We start from the raw sequence: 16,992 nt of genomic DNA on the forward strand, positions 1-16,992 counted from the left end.
CCCCGGATCCCCGGCTCCGCCGCGAGGGGGATGGCTGGCAGGGGCATCCAAGCTGACACTTTGCCCCTCTGCCTGTGGGCACAGGCTGCCTACAGTGCCGTGTAAAAACAGACCAAAAAACCCCTACAAAACTTAAAAAAAAAAATCAACAAACCACACAATAATTTAAATGTCCCGCTCACTGTAAATGAAAAAGCGGGAAAGGGGGGGGGCTGGAAGCTGGGAGCATCTTTTCATTATCCACGTTTGTTTTTTTTTTTCCTTACCCCTAGGCATTTTCTGCACTCGACTGTATTGATTGCCTCAGAGGGTTCTTATTTGTTTATTTTTACTAGAGATTCATTTCAGATGGACTGTTCAGATGAGGACTTTTAGACACTCCTACCCACTGGGGGAACTTGACTAGTAGACGTTTGCTTGGAAATGTCACGGAAAATGGATTTGCCCTGTATAGAGAGAGGGGTGGAGAAATCCCCTGTAGAGGGCAAAAGGCTGTTAGCAGCCGGCTCTCTGCCCTGGCCACGGCGCCCCGCCCGGGAGCCCGGTTCTCCTGGAGTGTGGACCCCAGATCTCCTAGTGCTCCAAATTGCATAGGAGGAGAAGGCAAGGAGGGACCTCCCTGTAGGGGCGCTTTGTGGAATCTGCCCCTGCCACAGACTGTCCATGAAGATGGAGTGGGGCGGGATGGTCAGAACTTAGACACCACTTCATTTAAGACTGGTTTTGTTAGGAAAAAAAAAAAAAAAAAAAAAAAAAGAAAAAAAAAGAAAAAAAAAGTGAAGTAGTAAGGAGGCATACTGATGCTCCACTTAAAGTTGGGGAACAACAAGTTTCTGGGTTAGGGCCAAGATCACAATCAGTAGACCCTGGCCTAGAAAAAAGCCCTGCTATTATTTCTGCACAATACCAAGACAGAATATATTGTCTTTGTGTTTGAAAAGATCCCTTGCAGCTTTTCCCAAGCATCCCAATCTCTTGAGAGAGGGGGAGGTTTTATTTGAGATGCAAAAGAAAGTACATGAATGTTTGTACTGTGTGTCTCATGCAGAGACAGAGTATCCACATTGATTTTTTGGTTAAATATTAGGTGTGGAACATCTCTTAGGAGAAATGGAAAGGAAAATGGTTTGGGTGGTCATTTCTCCTGATATCCCATTAGTGTTTTGCTAGCTTAGACCCCCTGCCCCCCAAATCTTGGCACCACTAAATTGTTTAAATCAGCAAAAGAGCAAACCCCCTCTGGAAGCTTGCGTCTAGTTGAGTAGAGGATCCCAGTTAAGGGCAAAACTATTACACACGAACTCAGAGATTCTTGCAGCCAGAGTGTGTTGCACTTTGCAGACAAGCAGCAAAGGGTAGAAAATGGAAGAGCTTGGGTGGGAGGGAGTGGATTGGCAATGACTGGGAAGAAGGAATGTTCAAGGCACAGATCTGTTGAGGTTGCTGAACAGTTATGTCAGGGACAAGCCACTGTTGGGAGTCTAGAATAGGTAAAAGAGGAAATGTAGTCAAGCCTTATTCAAAAATGTTCGAGATCCTCTAGTTTGGGAGTACATTTGTGTAGTCAGGTTTGACTGTGCTTCTAAAACCTGGAAGCTTTAAAACACATTCTGGAATATGACACTTTCTAGAGCTGGATGTACTTACTATATGTGGAATAACTTGTCTGGATTTCCTCATATTATCAGAATCCATTGGCTTGGGTTTTCTAGACAATTCCAGCTGAAGTTATTTTCTGGTGGCTTCTTACTGAAGGAGACCCCCATGGTGGTCAGTGGAGAGAGGGGAGATAGAAGCTGGGGATACTAATTTTTTCACATTATTTGCATGTTGACTTTTCTTCCTGTGGTCCAAGGATGCTTACATTAAGTCACATTCATATAAAAACTACTTCCGGTGATGCTTTTAAGTACGTGAAAATAAAAACAATGTTCACTAGGATTTGATAAATAAATAATGTGCATAATATTACAGGGATACCATTTAGCTTAGTTTTAGATCATTAGTGCCATTATTAGGTGAAACTGCTTCCCTTAAGTTTTAGGAAAGGCAGATTTTACCAATTTTTAAAATCTTTTCTGTGGTAAACAATTTTCTCTTTATGGGATTTTAGCGAGGAATATATTTTTTTGCTACGCTGGATGTGTGGACATTGATTTTTTATATGCTGTTCCGTAAATAGAGTTGTCTTTTGCAAGTTTTTCAACTAAAGATAAACTCCAATAATTAGGTGTTAACAGCCATTGCTGTCATTATCATAAAACTAAACATAATATGCACATTAAAAGATTTACTGGTGCAAAACTACAATGCAGTCGTATGTATAAAACCTGCTAATGAAGGTGACCATGTTTCATCATCTATTCTGCACACAAGCTCCTGATGAAACAGATCAGTGTTGAAAAGGGAGCGAGTTCTCATCCAAAGACTTTTGGTCTGTTCTTTTCCCTTTGATCTCTATCTGTTTCTCCAATAAATGTATAAACTTTACTCTGGATTTTGCCGTGGTGTTTGTTTTAAAGAAGAAACAACATCAAACAACCCCAACTGTGGGTTACTGCTTTGGAAATGTGCGTGTTAATGAATATTGATGTTAGAGAAATCACCCTCTATCCTGGAATATCTCTGACTTAGGACTTTTTGTAATTTATATTCAAGATAATAACTTTAGCTTTTATTTTAGGTCTGTAGTTTCCCTCTTTTAAACGGGATATCTTACGCATTAGTAATTTTCGGAGCTGGCACTTACAAATTTGCTTTTTGTAATGTTTATCTGTAAGAAATATTAGGCTGAATAAATGGCTATGTTTAAGTAGTACATAAAACTTTGGTGACTATTTTACTCAGCTTTTGAAATACAAGTTTCAAGGACTTATGTTTTCAGATGCTAAGCATTTATTTGTGAATAATTATAATTTGCTTTGAGATCAAAACCATAAAACACATCAAGAGTACAGTATAATTTTTGCAGTCTTATTTGATCCCAGCTGTAATTTATTTATCAGGACTGTTCCTTTAATGGGATGACTGGCTAGACATTAAAATGAAATTTTTCCATTGCTTGCAGAACATAAACAATATGCTTCTGGAATATTTTCTTAATTATCATTTTATAAGGTGCAAAAATTATAAACTGCATAGTTAATCCTGAGATGCATAAAACAGCTCTTCAATAAATATAATTATACTTGTTTGAATTAATTAAATGTGGTCCAGTCACTGTTACTTAATTTTATCTCTTTAATTTAAATAAAATTTCATTTACCAAGAACTTGAAACTTGCCCTAGATAGGCCAGGAAAAAGCTTCCCTGAATAATACAATTAGGTCATTAAGAAAGTATTGCATGGGTGAGAAATGATAATCTAGCAAAAAAGAAAAATGCAGAGGTGTTTAAGCAAGTGGTTGATTTTAAAATGCTGAGGTTTTAAACCAAGTCTCATAGTACATTAGTCTACAATTTCAATCAAATAGAGTTGGCACTTAGAAGAATTCTAAAAAAAAATTTGTTGTTGTTGTTGTTTCGTCAATAAGACACTCAGCTCAGGGAAGTTAGGGTTGCTGCAGTGTAGGAGGCTTTGTGATGAGTATAAGTAGGTGCTTTTTTTGTTTGTTTTGTTTTTGGGTTTTGGTTTTTGTTAGTCATTCCATAGTGAAAAATAGTAGTCTCTAACAAATGTCATATTTTTAGCAACCTGCTTTATATATTCACTTCTTGGCTTAGAATTAGGAAACGTTTGTGAATACTGAATTATTTGACCTCTTTCACATCCAAAGAAATGACAGTTTTCTCCCTCCAGGGCTAGTTCCATTTCTCTTTTGTTAACAGAAACCAGTCATGAAGACTTAGAAACAGTTAATCTTGATTTCGTTACATTCAGAATATGGACCTGTTTCATTGAAGTTGAAATGAACTTCAAGTAATAATTGTGAAAGTTTCTCTTTTTTATATAGTTAGGAGGGATGAGGGGGCATTTTTAATGTGCGTGGAAAGAGAATTAAGAAAAGTAAACAGTTTTGTTTAAAATTTGAGGGGAGTTGTGTAAATGACTATTTCAAAAATCTTCAGGGACCTGCTGTCATCACTCAGCAGACATTCCAAATCTTCGTCCTGGCTATTACAGCTTTGCTGATCTTAAGACTTTACCAATTGAGAATACATCAAATTTTGAAGGTTCAGTGAAAAAGAATATTTTAGGATTTATGGACTCAAAATCACAGCTACACAAGATGGCTTAATGCTGTAAAGCAATAAATCAGCATGTGTCTTTTGGGGCATTCCCTTTATATAATATTTAGTGAGGTGTTTCTCATCCTGTATTGGAATCTCAGCTAAAATGCAATTTGGCAGAGATTACAACTTTAAGTTAGTAAGGGAAATGACCACGTATTTTTGTATTTTTGTTCAAATGTCTGTGAAATGTTTGAGGATATGCATTTTAATAGGTAAATGAGTAGATGTTAATGTATCACGATAGAAGTTTATAAGTTTAGTTGAGAATTTTGCTTGATTTGTTGGGAATTTGTGGTAAAATTCTTAGCTTCTAAATCTCTATATGACTGAAAGTAAGCTATCTCGTTTTATACTAATGTAGATTTTAATATGCTACCATCTAACTTTTTATTTTACTCGAAGTCTCTTTTTTTTTCTTTGCGAGTATAGAAATGTGTGGTGCTCTCATATCCTTAATGAAACTTACTAGGGACTTCTAGGTCAACTCCAGAATGAGAAAATTAAAGGATTACCAACTCTCCAAGAGAATGACAGGCTGACATCCTAACAATTAAAAATGGTGCCAAATACCTTGAGAGTTTTCTTGACACTCCTTAACAATATTTTTATAGATTCACTCTGAAAAATATTCTAAGCCCCGATCAGGTTTTAGAACATTGATAGTGCTTTGTTGGTATGAAATAGGTTTTCTAGACTGTTCTACATCAACTCAACATCAGAGACCTTTAAAAATAAAGGATTTTATTTTCCAGGTGGAGAGGCTTTAATTGCCATGGCAGGGTTCATCTGTGGAACAAGACCCCAACATTCAGCCTTAGATATTAATCAAGCCAATCACCCCACACCAAAATGGAGTTTGCCAGCAGTTAGAAGTCAGAGACACTCCAAAATACTTAAAACCCTCACTCCCAATCTACCAGCTTGGAGCCTTTAAAGTTATTGATTTGTGTGGTGGAAAGGGCTCTCATCTTGGTGAAGAAGTACTTAGAAGTCCTGGTTCAGACCCTGGGATGGCTGTCAACCAGAGGGGGCAACTTGAGTGTGCGTCCCTGTCCTTCTTTCCCTCAGGCTTCTCAGGTGACAGTAGTGTTGGAGGGTGGGAACTGGATCTCATTAGTAGTTTTCGCTGTAATCATTTTTAGCCACAGCTGAAGGATTTGTTCAAACAACATCTTTGTAGTATCTGATACCAATAAAAGGGGAACAGCCCTAGTTCAGGACAGGTTGGGGGCTTTATGGAGTCTACTTCTCCTTGGCCCCTGCAGTTGACCCTGGAATCCTGCCCGGAGCTATAAGACTGAAGAACACAGGTTAAGAACCTGCTGGTTTGAGTCTAGGGCTCTGCATACTCCAAGTACTTTTGTGCCTCCCTAGAAGAAAATTATTTTCAAATTGATAAAGTTAATATATCTCTTTTTATTCCCCAAATATGTTCTTGTTTGAATGTCACTATAAGTTTGTCTGCTGAATATTAGTCTTATTTTAGAGATGCCAAAATGGAGACAGAAAAATCAAAGGAAATGCCTGGGATCACAAGATTAAGAACTAATGGAATAAGAACTTAAATCTGTGCCCTCCATTTCTAAATCCTGTGCTCTTCTATATAGGCCAAATTTTCAGAAAGTTCATAGAATTTCTGATAGTAGGAACTTCTCACTGGATTTCTTTAATCTTGTTTCAAATAAAAGTGATAGTATTTTACCTATAGTCATAATATATTTACGCCTGTTACAGAATAATTATTTGCAGTCCATTTTTATTTTTGTGAATATGCTTATTCCTAATGTTTTACTTTGGGCCAAACTGCTGATGGTTGATATTTGCAAATAAAACCTCTAAGAAAATGATAGATAAATCACAGGTTGAGACCACTAGATAAGAGTTCCATGACTTTATACCAATCTTTTGAAATAAACTCTGTATATTTTGTCCAAGTCCACTCGTCTCCTTCATTATTCTGCCTCTCAGGTCACTGCAGATAATGTTTATTTTTTTAGGACCGTAAATTGGATTTAACCTCTAGTGTTCCTTTGCCATTGCAGCTTGATGTACATCTAGTATTAATCATGAAATTTAAAAAATCAATCTGAGTGATTATACTGACACTAAAATTATTAAGTCCTTAGATTTTATGATATCCCAGAAATCTGGAAATAAATACCAGATGATTTAATCCATGATAAAACTAAAGTTTTTAATGGTAATCTTTGTGATTTAACAGAATTAAATGTTAACTGCCATGTAAAATGGGCTTTGCACCTTGATATGCTTTTTTTTCCTGTCATTTTTTTCCAAATCATGTTTATGCCAGGAATCACAAATGAAGATATATAGATAGCTCAATATTATTTTGGAAAGACACTTCTTTTATATTCATAGGAGGGTCAATATGGAATAATAACTTTTTTGAGGAAAGCTTTACAAAACCTTTGCAAGTCAACATTCAGGGGGATGATGCATCTGATAACGTATTTCCTACCTAAGAGCCATCATTTTCTTAGATCTCTTCTCTCTCACTATCAAAAGTAGAGCTTTTCATTCTTCTGGAGACCATTTTCTTCAAAGAAACATCGTTTCTTTTATTCACCAGAATGACTGTTTAAGTGACATGGAGAACAGGACACAGCCAAGCGATTTGAGCTTTGTCTTCAGCATGGTGGATCCGCCTGACTTATGGGGCCTAGTGCCTTGCACAGTCACACCGGCGTTGTCAGTGTCCCTGCTGAATTATTAATGGCTGTCAGCCACAAACATTCTGGGTTACTCCTAAAGAGTTAAAAAAAAATGCAAGCCTTAAATCTATGAGAGCCAAGAGCTTACTATTTTCCTCTTTGCTGGAGGCATGTAATGCTTCAGTTACTAACCCACACATTATCACTATCTGACTTCTTTTCATATTGGTTTTTGAACTTCCATCTTTCTTTAGAATGGCTGGAAAAATAAATATTATCTACCTGAGATAAAAGAGCCTTTGATTCTTTCTTGGGTAGAAATAACCAATTCAGCTGCCATGAGCAAGAGCATTTTTGTGAAACATGATATAATAAATCAATGTCATGAATGGGAAAATAGTGTTATCATTGCGATTCCTCAAGTCTGTATCTACTCAGAGTATTTGAGGGATTTTGAAATCCAAATAAGAAGGAGAAGCTAACCAACTCAAGGAGAGAAATTGCTTACCTAAAGTCTTAGTGAATTATATCCTAGGTTTCCAGCTTCCTCTCAACATGAGGCTCATGAGAGAGAAATTCTATCTAGTCTGAGTACCAGACTTAGTTCTACAACTAAGCACCTGCTTGGTATTTAATCTTAGGAATCCTTTCCATGATAAAACTGATTGTATTTCCCGTTTTGCTTTAGTTGCTAAAAAGCTTAGAGGCAGATTTGTGGCCTATCTCTAACAAGTATACTTGTGTCTTAAGCTAATTCCTGGCCTCATAATACTTTTTCTTTCTTTACTCTTCTTAGATACTTTCGTAAGGAATTAGTGGTTATAAATACATATATACTTAAAGGTTATTAAGACCTTTTGCAGACACTTGGTTGTTTTCATAATGTTTCAGTAGTCATGCCGCTATATTTGGCATCTCTTCTGAACAGCTCATACCTCCGGATGTATTTACTTCAATTTGTCAACAGATACGAAGTTTAGAAAGTGTGAATTACTCTGTCCACTTAGGCTGTGTGCATGACTTCCATTGCATGTGATAGCTGCACAATTTAGGAGCTTGCTTGCTGCAAAATGAAACTCACCGATGCCTGGAATGAGAGACTGTGATTTAGCACGTAGGTTACCAGAACCTATACATGTGCTAAGACAACCTGTGTTAAATTATTGTTATTATTTTTTTATTGTTTTCAAATTTGGCATTTGTCCAGAACGCACATTTACATTTCTAAATCTGCATTTCTAATGCCTATTACCTTTACCTGGTGTGGAGACATTATTTAAGAAATGTTAAAATAAATGAGCTCATCTTAACAGCATTTTGTTTAATTTTTTTCAGATACACTTTTTAAAATTGATGTTGTGATAGTTGATTGCTCTAGGCAGCCAAGGCAGTTTAGACTTTTGGATATTTTATCTCATCTCATCAAGTTTCTTAAAGGTCATGCTTGAGTCATAGTCCAAAGAGTAAGCAGTTCTATGATGGTGTTGTGTCTTAATAATAAAGGCCCTTGTTATTAAGCATTCTTGGGAGAAATTATAAGTATTTAATAATTATGTGAAATATATACCCAGATTAGGTTAAACATATTTTTGGCATGTGGCAAGTGTGATTGAGGATCTTTCATTTGCTTGTGAGGCCAATTACTCTACAAACCTTCTTTCATTTTGTAAATATGTGTATGTTTTTACATCTATATTTATTTTACTTATTTTCTAAATCATGAATAGCTGTTAATAGTAAATAAAAATACAACTGACTTTAAAGTGCTTAATGTTCGCAGTTAGTAACGTTTTTGTTTATTTCTTTTGGTATGTTTCATATTTACATACCTGAAGTGGATTTCAGAAACTTTTAGAAAGATTAAAGCATACTAAAAATTTAATGTTATATGTGACATCATGCTCTCTCAAATGATTAAATGGTTAATGCTATACTTTAACTTGATTTCATAGATTAGCATAACTGTTAAAATTAACTGCAAATATGCTGAGTGTAATTTTTTTGTCTTCTCTGTCTTAATTTCTGAGATTTTGTGAGATGAACTATCCATTTCATTTTAAGGTCTGTGCTCAAAGTTGTAGAACTGTACCTTGTTTTCCAGCACGCACACTGTAATTAAAATACCAAAGATTGAAATCTTATTTGTTTCTACGTCTTGTTTTATGCCATATAGTATGGGAGTACAAATGCATAAGAATAACGAGAAGAAACATCAACTAAAGTTTGGGAAAGTTAACAGTTTAAAGTTTCATTGAAAAAGAAAGAATGAATTCAAGTAAACACAACAATAAACAATAAACACTATGCTCCCTTCCCAAAAGAATGTTTGACTTAAATGATATTCTATCCTTCTTTTAAAATAATCCAATATCTAAATTTTACATTATAAGACATGTGACTCACTATGATATTCGTAGATAGAAACATTATGGGTCTTTGGTATATACATTAGTGAATTCTTAGCAAGAATTATAGTTTTTAATCTTTTCAATGTAAATGCAATGTAGGAACTCTCACCTATTTGATTTTTCACTCTCAGAATTTTTTAATAGCTCTTTTGTGTATGCCTTCTCTAAAGTTTTTGTTGCCTGACATTTTTTCCCGTGGTATATTTGAATTCTCTCTTTCTCCATACTTCCTAGATAGTCTTATCTACTCATAACTTATGTTTTATGCTTATAAGATGATGGTCTAGAGTAATGCACGTACACCTTACACCTCTCACCTAAGCTTCATCCCCAGTTTTTGACAGTCCTTCAGAAATCTTTACCTGCATATTTCATAGTCCCTTAAATCCAGTAGAACTTATTCTCTGTTTGTTTAGTGTCGCCTTTCACTTTGGCATGCCAGCTGGAGCTCTTGGGATCCTTTCCTACTCATCCCCCTTGTCTAATTGATTATCAAGTCCGTCATACCACACAGTCGGAGTCCTCCCCTCCGCATCTTTTGTTAAAGCCCTAGGTCATGGTCTCATGTCTGATCTGAATTTTTGTCAAATGTTCTCTGTCTTATTCCAAGAGGTATACATGTATTTCTTGCAGTGCTGCTGGACATACTTGGTGAATTCTAATGCGATGTTGCAGTTGTGGCCCCAGGGTTGGGGGTGGGGTTGGAATCACTCTGGAAAGATTTATATATTCTCTTTCTTATTCTTAGTAAGTCATCTCAGAGTAAGTTGAGAAGGCTGGAAACTGGGGCACCAGGCCTGCGCCTGATGCTGGGTGGGGAGGGATTTAGAGCTTTCTAGAAATGCCTGAGGTTACCATCAAAAATGAAGAAAAGATGGTTTCTTGAAGCTGGGCCTAATAGTATCCACTGATTAGCTATGACTAAAATGTTCTGGTTGGGGGGAAAGGAAACCACAGATTATTTGGAGATAATAATGATAAATTTTGGTTTTTGCCTTGATGAAACCTTTGCATACACTGCACCAGAACCATGAACTATGTTTTACAATTTCCTTAGCTGATTTTCTGTGTTTTTGACAATTTGATTAGCTTTCTTATAGTCAAATATATTATCTGCCTCTGGGAATTTGACAGCTCTGTCTCCATTGGGTGGCCCAAGAAGTAAGGCACCTAACTGGACAGAGAGGCAGATCTGAAGGAATTTCAACAGAGACAGGCCAATGTATATTCTGAAATGCACATTATAGCTAATGAATTTGGTTTTTTAGTGACCTGTACATTTCAAGTTGTTGGATAGATGGGTTTGTAATTATTTTATCCTTGTTTTTTTACCTTGTTTTTACTTCTATCAGTAAAACTTACTTGATCACGATAGATGGGTGTTAGCTGTTGTATGGGTCTTATAACGTGGGCTAATAATAGTAAGGTAATGTAGAAATTCTTAGATCAAGGTAGGAACGGGGGATCAAAAGGTAACTGAAGCTGGCTGATGATAACCATAGCTCATGAGGTATCTCCTAAGAAATGTGATTTGCAAGAATGGGGGATTCTAGGAAGCAAGGTATGTTCATGCTTCTTCAAAGAGAGATTCATCTCTTTAAGGAACCAGCCAGCTTCATGACACTTTCTAACTGGTCTACCTCTATGCAGCATATTCAACAAGCAATCTACATTCTCTACTTTCAGATTTCCCTTTTAGAATAAAATGGTAGTTGGTTCCTCACCTGCTAAAAAGTCTTTGTTGATTCCCTGTTGCTTATTGTATAAGCTGTCCTCCTCAATAAGATAAAATATGATATAGGGCTTGCTCATTTTCAGGCTGTGTATGACCATTCTCTTACCTACCTGCCAGCACACACACACACACACACACACACACACACACACACACACACACGTTCTACCATAACTTGGCTGAATAACTCACTTCTTGATCATGCCAGTTTCTTTTGCTCCTTTATATTTCACATACCCTTGTCTAGAATACGTCTCTGCTTCTTTGATGAGAGAACCCCTATTTGTTGACAAGTACTTAGTCCCAGGACGATAGGGTTGTTTCTTCCTTTGTGTTCCTACACACTTTGTACATTTAACTCCACTTTACTATATATTCTTAACTAAATTGTATATGGTAAGGAAAATAGTCCGTGTGATAGCAGTCTTTTGAGATTTGGCAAAAATTGTTTAAGTGCCAGTGTAAAGTCAACATTCATGTTCTGAGTTTCCTTGGAAAGATTGTGTATTTTTTTTTCCAATTTTCAGAGACCAAGTCCTATTAGATAAAGTTTATTATTCAGATTGTTTTTATATCCCACAATCTTTTTATTTTGTTTAAGCTATAAATGATGACAGAGATACGTTAACATTTTCTGTTATAATGGTGTTCTAACAGATCTCTCAGATTTTGCCTTATATATTTGAGACTCTATTATTGGAGACATTTAAGTTTAAATTGTTATATTTTTTTGGTGAGTTGAGACCTTTATTATTATGTAATGACATTTTTATCTCTGGTAGTATTTCTGCCTTAAATTTATTTTTTTCTGATTTTAATATAGCTACAACAGCTTTAACTAGTACTGCTGTACTATTACCCTACTTTATTATGATTAATATTTCCGATATCCTTTTGTTTTCAACCTCTTTGTATATTTCAGTTTTACATTTATCTCATGCAAACAGCACATATCTCGATTTTAGAAATCCATTTGGATAATATTTTGTCTCTTATTTACCACATTTAACTTATTTATATTTAATTTAATAATTTCATACCAGAAATCACCTTCCTAATGTCTGAGCTACATCTGGTGGTGGTAAACTCCATTTTCTTACAGCCTGAAGAGATCTTTTTTTCACCTTCATGTTTGAAATATTTTTTTCTGGGTTACAACTCTATTTAAATAGGGATTCCTCCCTGGATATTGAAGATATTTTCTTGCTTCCACTCTTGTCAATGAGAAATCAAATCTTTTTTTTTTTTTTCTAATTGGTTCCCAATGTTTGTTTATTTATTTTGAGAGAGAGACAGAGCATGAGTGGGGGCAGGGGCAGAGAGAGAGGGAGACACAGAATCCGAAGCAGGCCCCGAGCTATCAGCACAGAGCCTGACATGGGGCTTGAACCCATGACCTGTGAGATCATGACCTGATCCAAAGTCGGACTCTTAATCAACTGAGCCACCCAGGCACCCTGAGAAATCCAATCTTAGTCCAAATGCCATTTAATAGAAGTAGTAGTTCTTTTTAGCTACTTTGAAGACTTTCTTTTTATCTGTTGTGTTCGTTAATTTCATGTCTGTGATTTTCTTTTTATTTATCCAGCTGGTATTTTATAAGTTTCCTGACTCCTTGTAAAAGGCGACAAATGGACTCAGTTATTAATGGAGTTAATCAAACACTACTATGTTATCTCCTTTAAGATGCTTTCGCCTGGTAACTATCAACCATGGTGATCATGATATACCTTTTTAGATCTTATTTTTGTATATGTATATATTCGGCACTGACTCTATGCTATCTGGATAAACACATAAGTATAAACACTGAAGATTATAGATTGTTTTATATTTTACATCCTAATGTTGTCTACTATGCCTCTGATACATATTAGATACTTATATCCTTGTTGATATATATTTGGCAATATTTGGTGGTTGACCAGAATTTTTATTTTATTATTTTTTATTTGAGAGAGACAAGGAGAGAGCATGAGTGGGGGAGAGGGGCAGAGGGAGAGACAGAGACAGAGACAGAGACAGAGACAGAGAGAATCTTAATCAGGCTTTCATGCTCAACACAGAGTCCAATGCAGGGCTCCATCCCTCGGCCCTGGTATCATGACCTGAGCCGAAATCAAGTTGGATGCTCAACTGACTGAGCCATCCAGGAGCCATCCAAAATTTTATATTGGAGGAAATAGTGTTCACTTTTTAAGTCTACTGGTTGTTGTTGTTGTGGTTTTTTTTTGTTGTTGTTGTTTGTTTTTTGTTTTGCTATCTGGTCCAACAGTGAATAAAAACATGAGTTAGGTGATGAAGTACTACCCAGTTTCTGTGACTAATGATCAACCACATATTTCTGGGCTTTTTTTAAATTATTGAGGTATAATTAGCATATAGCATTATATTGGTTTTAAGTGTACAACATATTGGTTTGATATTTGTATATATTTCAAAATTATCACTAATAAATATATATAATGAATCTAGTTAACATCTGTCACCATACATAGTTACAGAATTTTAGTGTGTGTGATGAGAGCTCTTAAAATTTTTTTCTCTCAGTATGGCTTTCAGTATTGTTCATTATAGTTGCCATGCTGTACATTACATCTCGAGAACTCATTTATTTTATAAATGAAATTTTGTTTGACTTCTTTAGTCCATTTTTCCTACCTCTGGCAACCCCCCACCTCTGGCAACTATCAACCTGTTCTCTGTGTCGGTGAGATTATGGTGTTTTGTTTGCTTTTGGGGGGGGCGGGGAGAGATTTTTATAGGTTTATCACTACCCTGTGGTGGTGACACAAGAAATCATCTTGGGGGCAGGTGGGAAAATTTTCCCTTTGGATTTTGGGGACAACTTTTAACACGATACACATCAAAACCTTGTAGAAACTGTATTTTTGTAGTTGAGATCTTACTGTAGATTTCCCACCATGCGGTTGATTTTGAGTTTTCTACTCTCCATAATGCTTAGCCTAGGGAGAAATTTCTTTCCAGTTTATCTCTTTGTTGTCTGGTTCCAGGTTCTAGTGATGGTAATCCTGGTTCAGTTCAATTTCAGATTAGCAACACACTAGGAATTCTTAGGCATCATAAAGTATGCTCTAAGTTTCAGTGAGATAGAAAGCATCCAAAGATTTTAAGATTCTTTAATCTCCCTACCTCCTGGAAACAAAATGCGTTTCCCAAATTGTCTGAAATTTTTATTTAGATTTTTATCATTTAAATCATTCCTTTTTTTAAATAAAAAATTTTTAATGTTTATTTATTTTTGAGAGAGAGAGAGAGAGAGAGAGAGAGAGAGAGAGAGAGAGAGAGAGAGAATGAGTAGAGGAGGGGCAGACGGAGACACAATCCGAAGCAGGCTCGAGGCTCTGAGCTGTCATCACAGAGCCCAACACTGGGTGCGAACTCACGAGCTGTGAGATCATGACCTGAGCCAAATTCAGGCGCTCAACTGACTGAGCTGCCCAAGCACCCCAAGGAGCAGATACGTTAAAGGACATAGGTGCAGCTTTCTGTATATATATATGTATGTATGTGTGTGTGTGTGTGTGTGTGTGTGTGACACACACATACACATATATACACATACACACATACAAACAAAAAGTGTAGTTGCAGAAATACTTACCTCAAACATAAAACGAAGGTGCTAAAATAAATACTCGCAAAAAAAAATTCCTTTTAAATCTGTGACAGTAGACAACTACTGATGAAAGCCGATGCTTTAAATCACTTGGGAGCGTTAATCTCTCAGCACAACCTTGTTTATCAGATCTGCTAGCCAGACAGGTCCCAGAGAGCATTTGTTCATAGGACGGGATATTGTCCCTTATAGGAAAGGAAGCAGTTCCTCTCAATTATTTCTGACCATATTATCATGTTTCATTTTCTTGTGGTGACAGTTTCACATTTCAAAATAAACTTTAAAAAAGAGTTTTGTTTGGGGCTTCTGGATGGCACGTTTGGTTGAGCATCTGGCTCTTGGTTTCGGCTCAGGTCATGATCTCACGGTTTCGTGGGTTCGAGCCCCTCTGTGTTGGCAGCAAGGAGTCTGCCTGGCATCCTCTGTCTCCCCCTCTGCCCTTCCTCAACTTGTGCTGTCTCTGTCTCTCTCAAAATAAATAAATAAACTTTAAACAATAATATTTGTTTATTTTTTCTCCCTGTCAAGTATAAGCTCCACGAAGGCAGTCATCTTGTTTGATCACTATATTTCCAACGTCTAGATTGATGACTGACACATAGTGAATACTTAGAAATTGTAGTAAATGGATGACTGAATGAATATCAGCGTGTAGGGCAATCTGGTATGAGGTCCCACATAAGGAAAAAAACAGGAAAGGACATCCTAACTATAATGTAGAGAAAGGAATGGGGAAAGTAAGAGCGATGCTGGAAGGGGGTGAAGTGACCTAATTTATATCATCGTCTGATTATTCCTGTGCCAGACCTATATAATTATAGGAAAAACTATACTAAGCCGTCTTTTCTGCATCTCTTGGGATGGTGATACTACCATTAAAGGTAAACTTCTGGCAATCTTGTTTTTACTTCTCGAGTCTGGCTACTTAACCATCACTAACAGGGGCGTGGTGAGACATCTGACCCAAGCTGGGACAGTTAGATTCTTTTGCCTTGATGGATGGATGAAATAACCTGATTTTAACCCTGTCGGATCCAATATCCACTTTTTATATCAAATTATTTGTATAAAGACTCCTTTAAAAATATAACATGCTTTGATAATATAACTTACTTGCAAATAATTTCTACAAAGCCCCCTTTAGAATTCTCTCAAGTGCTTTGATGATCTAACCTACTTGCAAATGATTTGGGAAATATCAAGACCTAATTAAAGTACAAAGGAGAAATAAAAGGTAATAAGGGGAAAACATTTTATGATGAGATTCTATTTATTTCAAAATGTAAGTGCTAGGGTATAGTGAATGCGCATGGTGCAATTGAAGACTGACAGGGATGCGTTGTATATATCATTCAAATTCCAGAAGTGGTTTTCCTGGTGGTGACAGGATACTTTTTGAAGTGGTGAGCATCTCCTAGTTAATTCTGAACAAAATAAAATATAGCATTTCTTGCCATTTACGTGGATGTTGTATTCCTGGGCAATTTATTAATTGTGCAAAATGCTATGACCTTTTGAAATAAAGTGTAAAGTGAACTTGGGCCCCGGACTCAGTGGTGCCCAAGTGTCTCACATCGTGCTCAGCTTTTATGGCCCCTCAAATCATGACAACCAAGAAACTCCCTAACAAATTTCAAATACTCATTCTAGGGGGCTGCATTGTGCTTGTTGGAATTTTTGGATTCGTTGGAGATACAGTAGACCTATTTTTTAGTGTTGGTAGAATTCTAAAATGTTGCAAAGTAAGCTTTTAGTCTACTAAGTGTAGTGTGCAGTGCTTAGGCTCCTGCTGCTGAACAAAGATGAAGCTGAACATAGTTCCATTCTTTCCAGAATCCTGTGGTATTCCCCTGAAAATAAATTTTGCTTCTTACTCCTCTTCAACCTTCCCCCTCCTCAGACACATATCGACTTAGCTTGATTTCCCTCATTTGCAATTAATCCGTTTTAACACTGCCCTTCTCTTTTCAAATCCAGAGAAACTTTGGGATTTTTCATATCGACCTCTCCTTGGAACAAATAAAACGATTTCGATGTACTATACTTCATGCAATTTTCTAAAAGCTTACACTCTTGTTGAGACTAACTTGTGCAGAAACTGGATGCCTGGGATCTGATTTGTCTCGATTATAACTGTTTCCAATATATCCTTTTTACAAGTATCCTCAAATTATTTTTACATTAAAAAAAATCTGGTTTTGTCCCCAGCATCTAGAAAAGCACATAGTACATTGCAGGTACTCAATGAATATTTGTTAAATTAGTTAACCTTCAAATAAAAGTTGTTTTCTAAGTGCTGGTCTT

General features: G+C 36.4%; 1 protein-coding gene across 2 annotated transcripts in view; it reads left to right on the top strand.

Annotated features, from left to right (window-relative positions):
* SGCZ (sarcoglycan zeta) overlaps positions 1-16,992 on the top strand; it is a 1,094,832-nt gene that overhangs the window by 2,333 nt on the left and 1,075,507 nt on the right. The window lies entirely within an intron of this gene.

Source organism: Felis catus, chromosome B1 (genome assembly GCF_018350175.1).
Source record: "Felis catus isolate Fca126 chromosome B1, F.catus_Fca126_mat1.0, whole genome shotgun sequence".
Classification (NCBI taxonomy): domain Eukaryota; kingdom Metazoa; phylum Chordata; class Mammalia; order Carnivora; family Felidae; genus Felis; species Felis catus.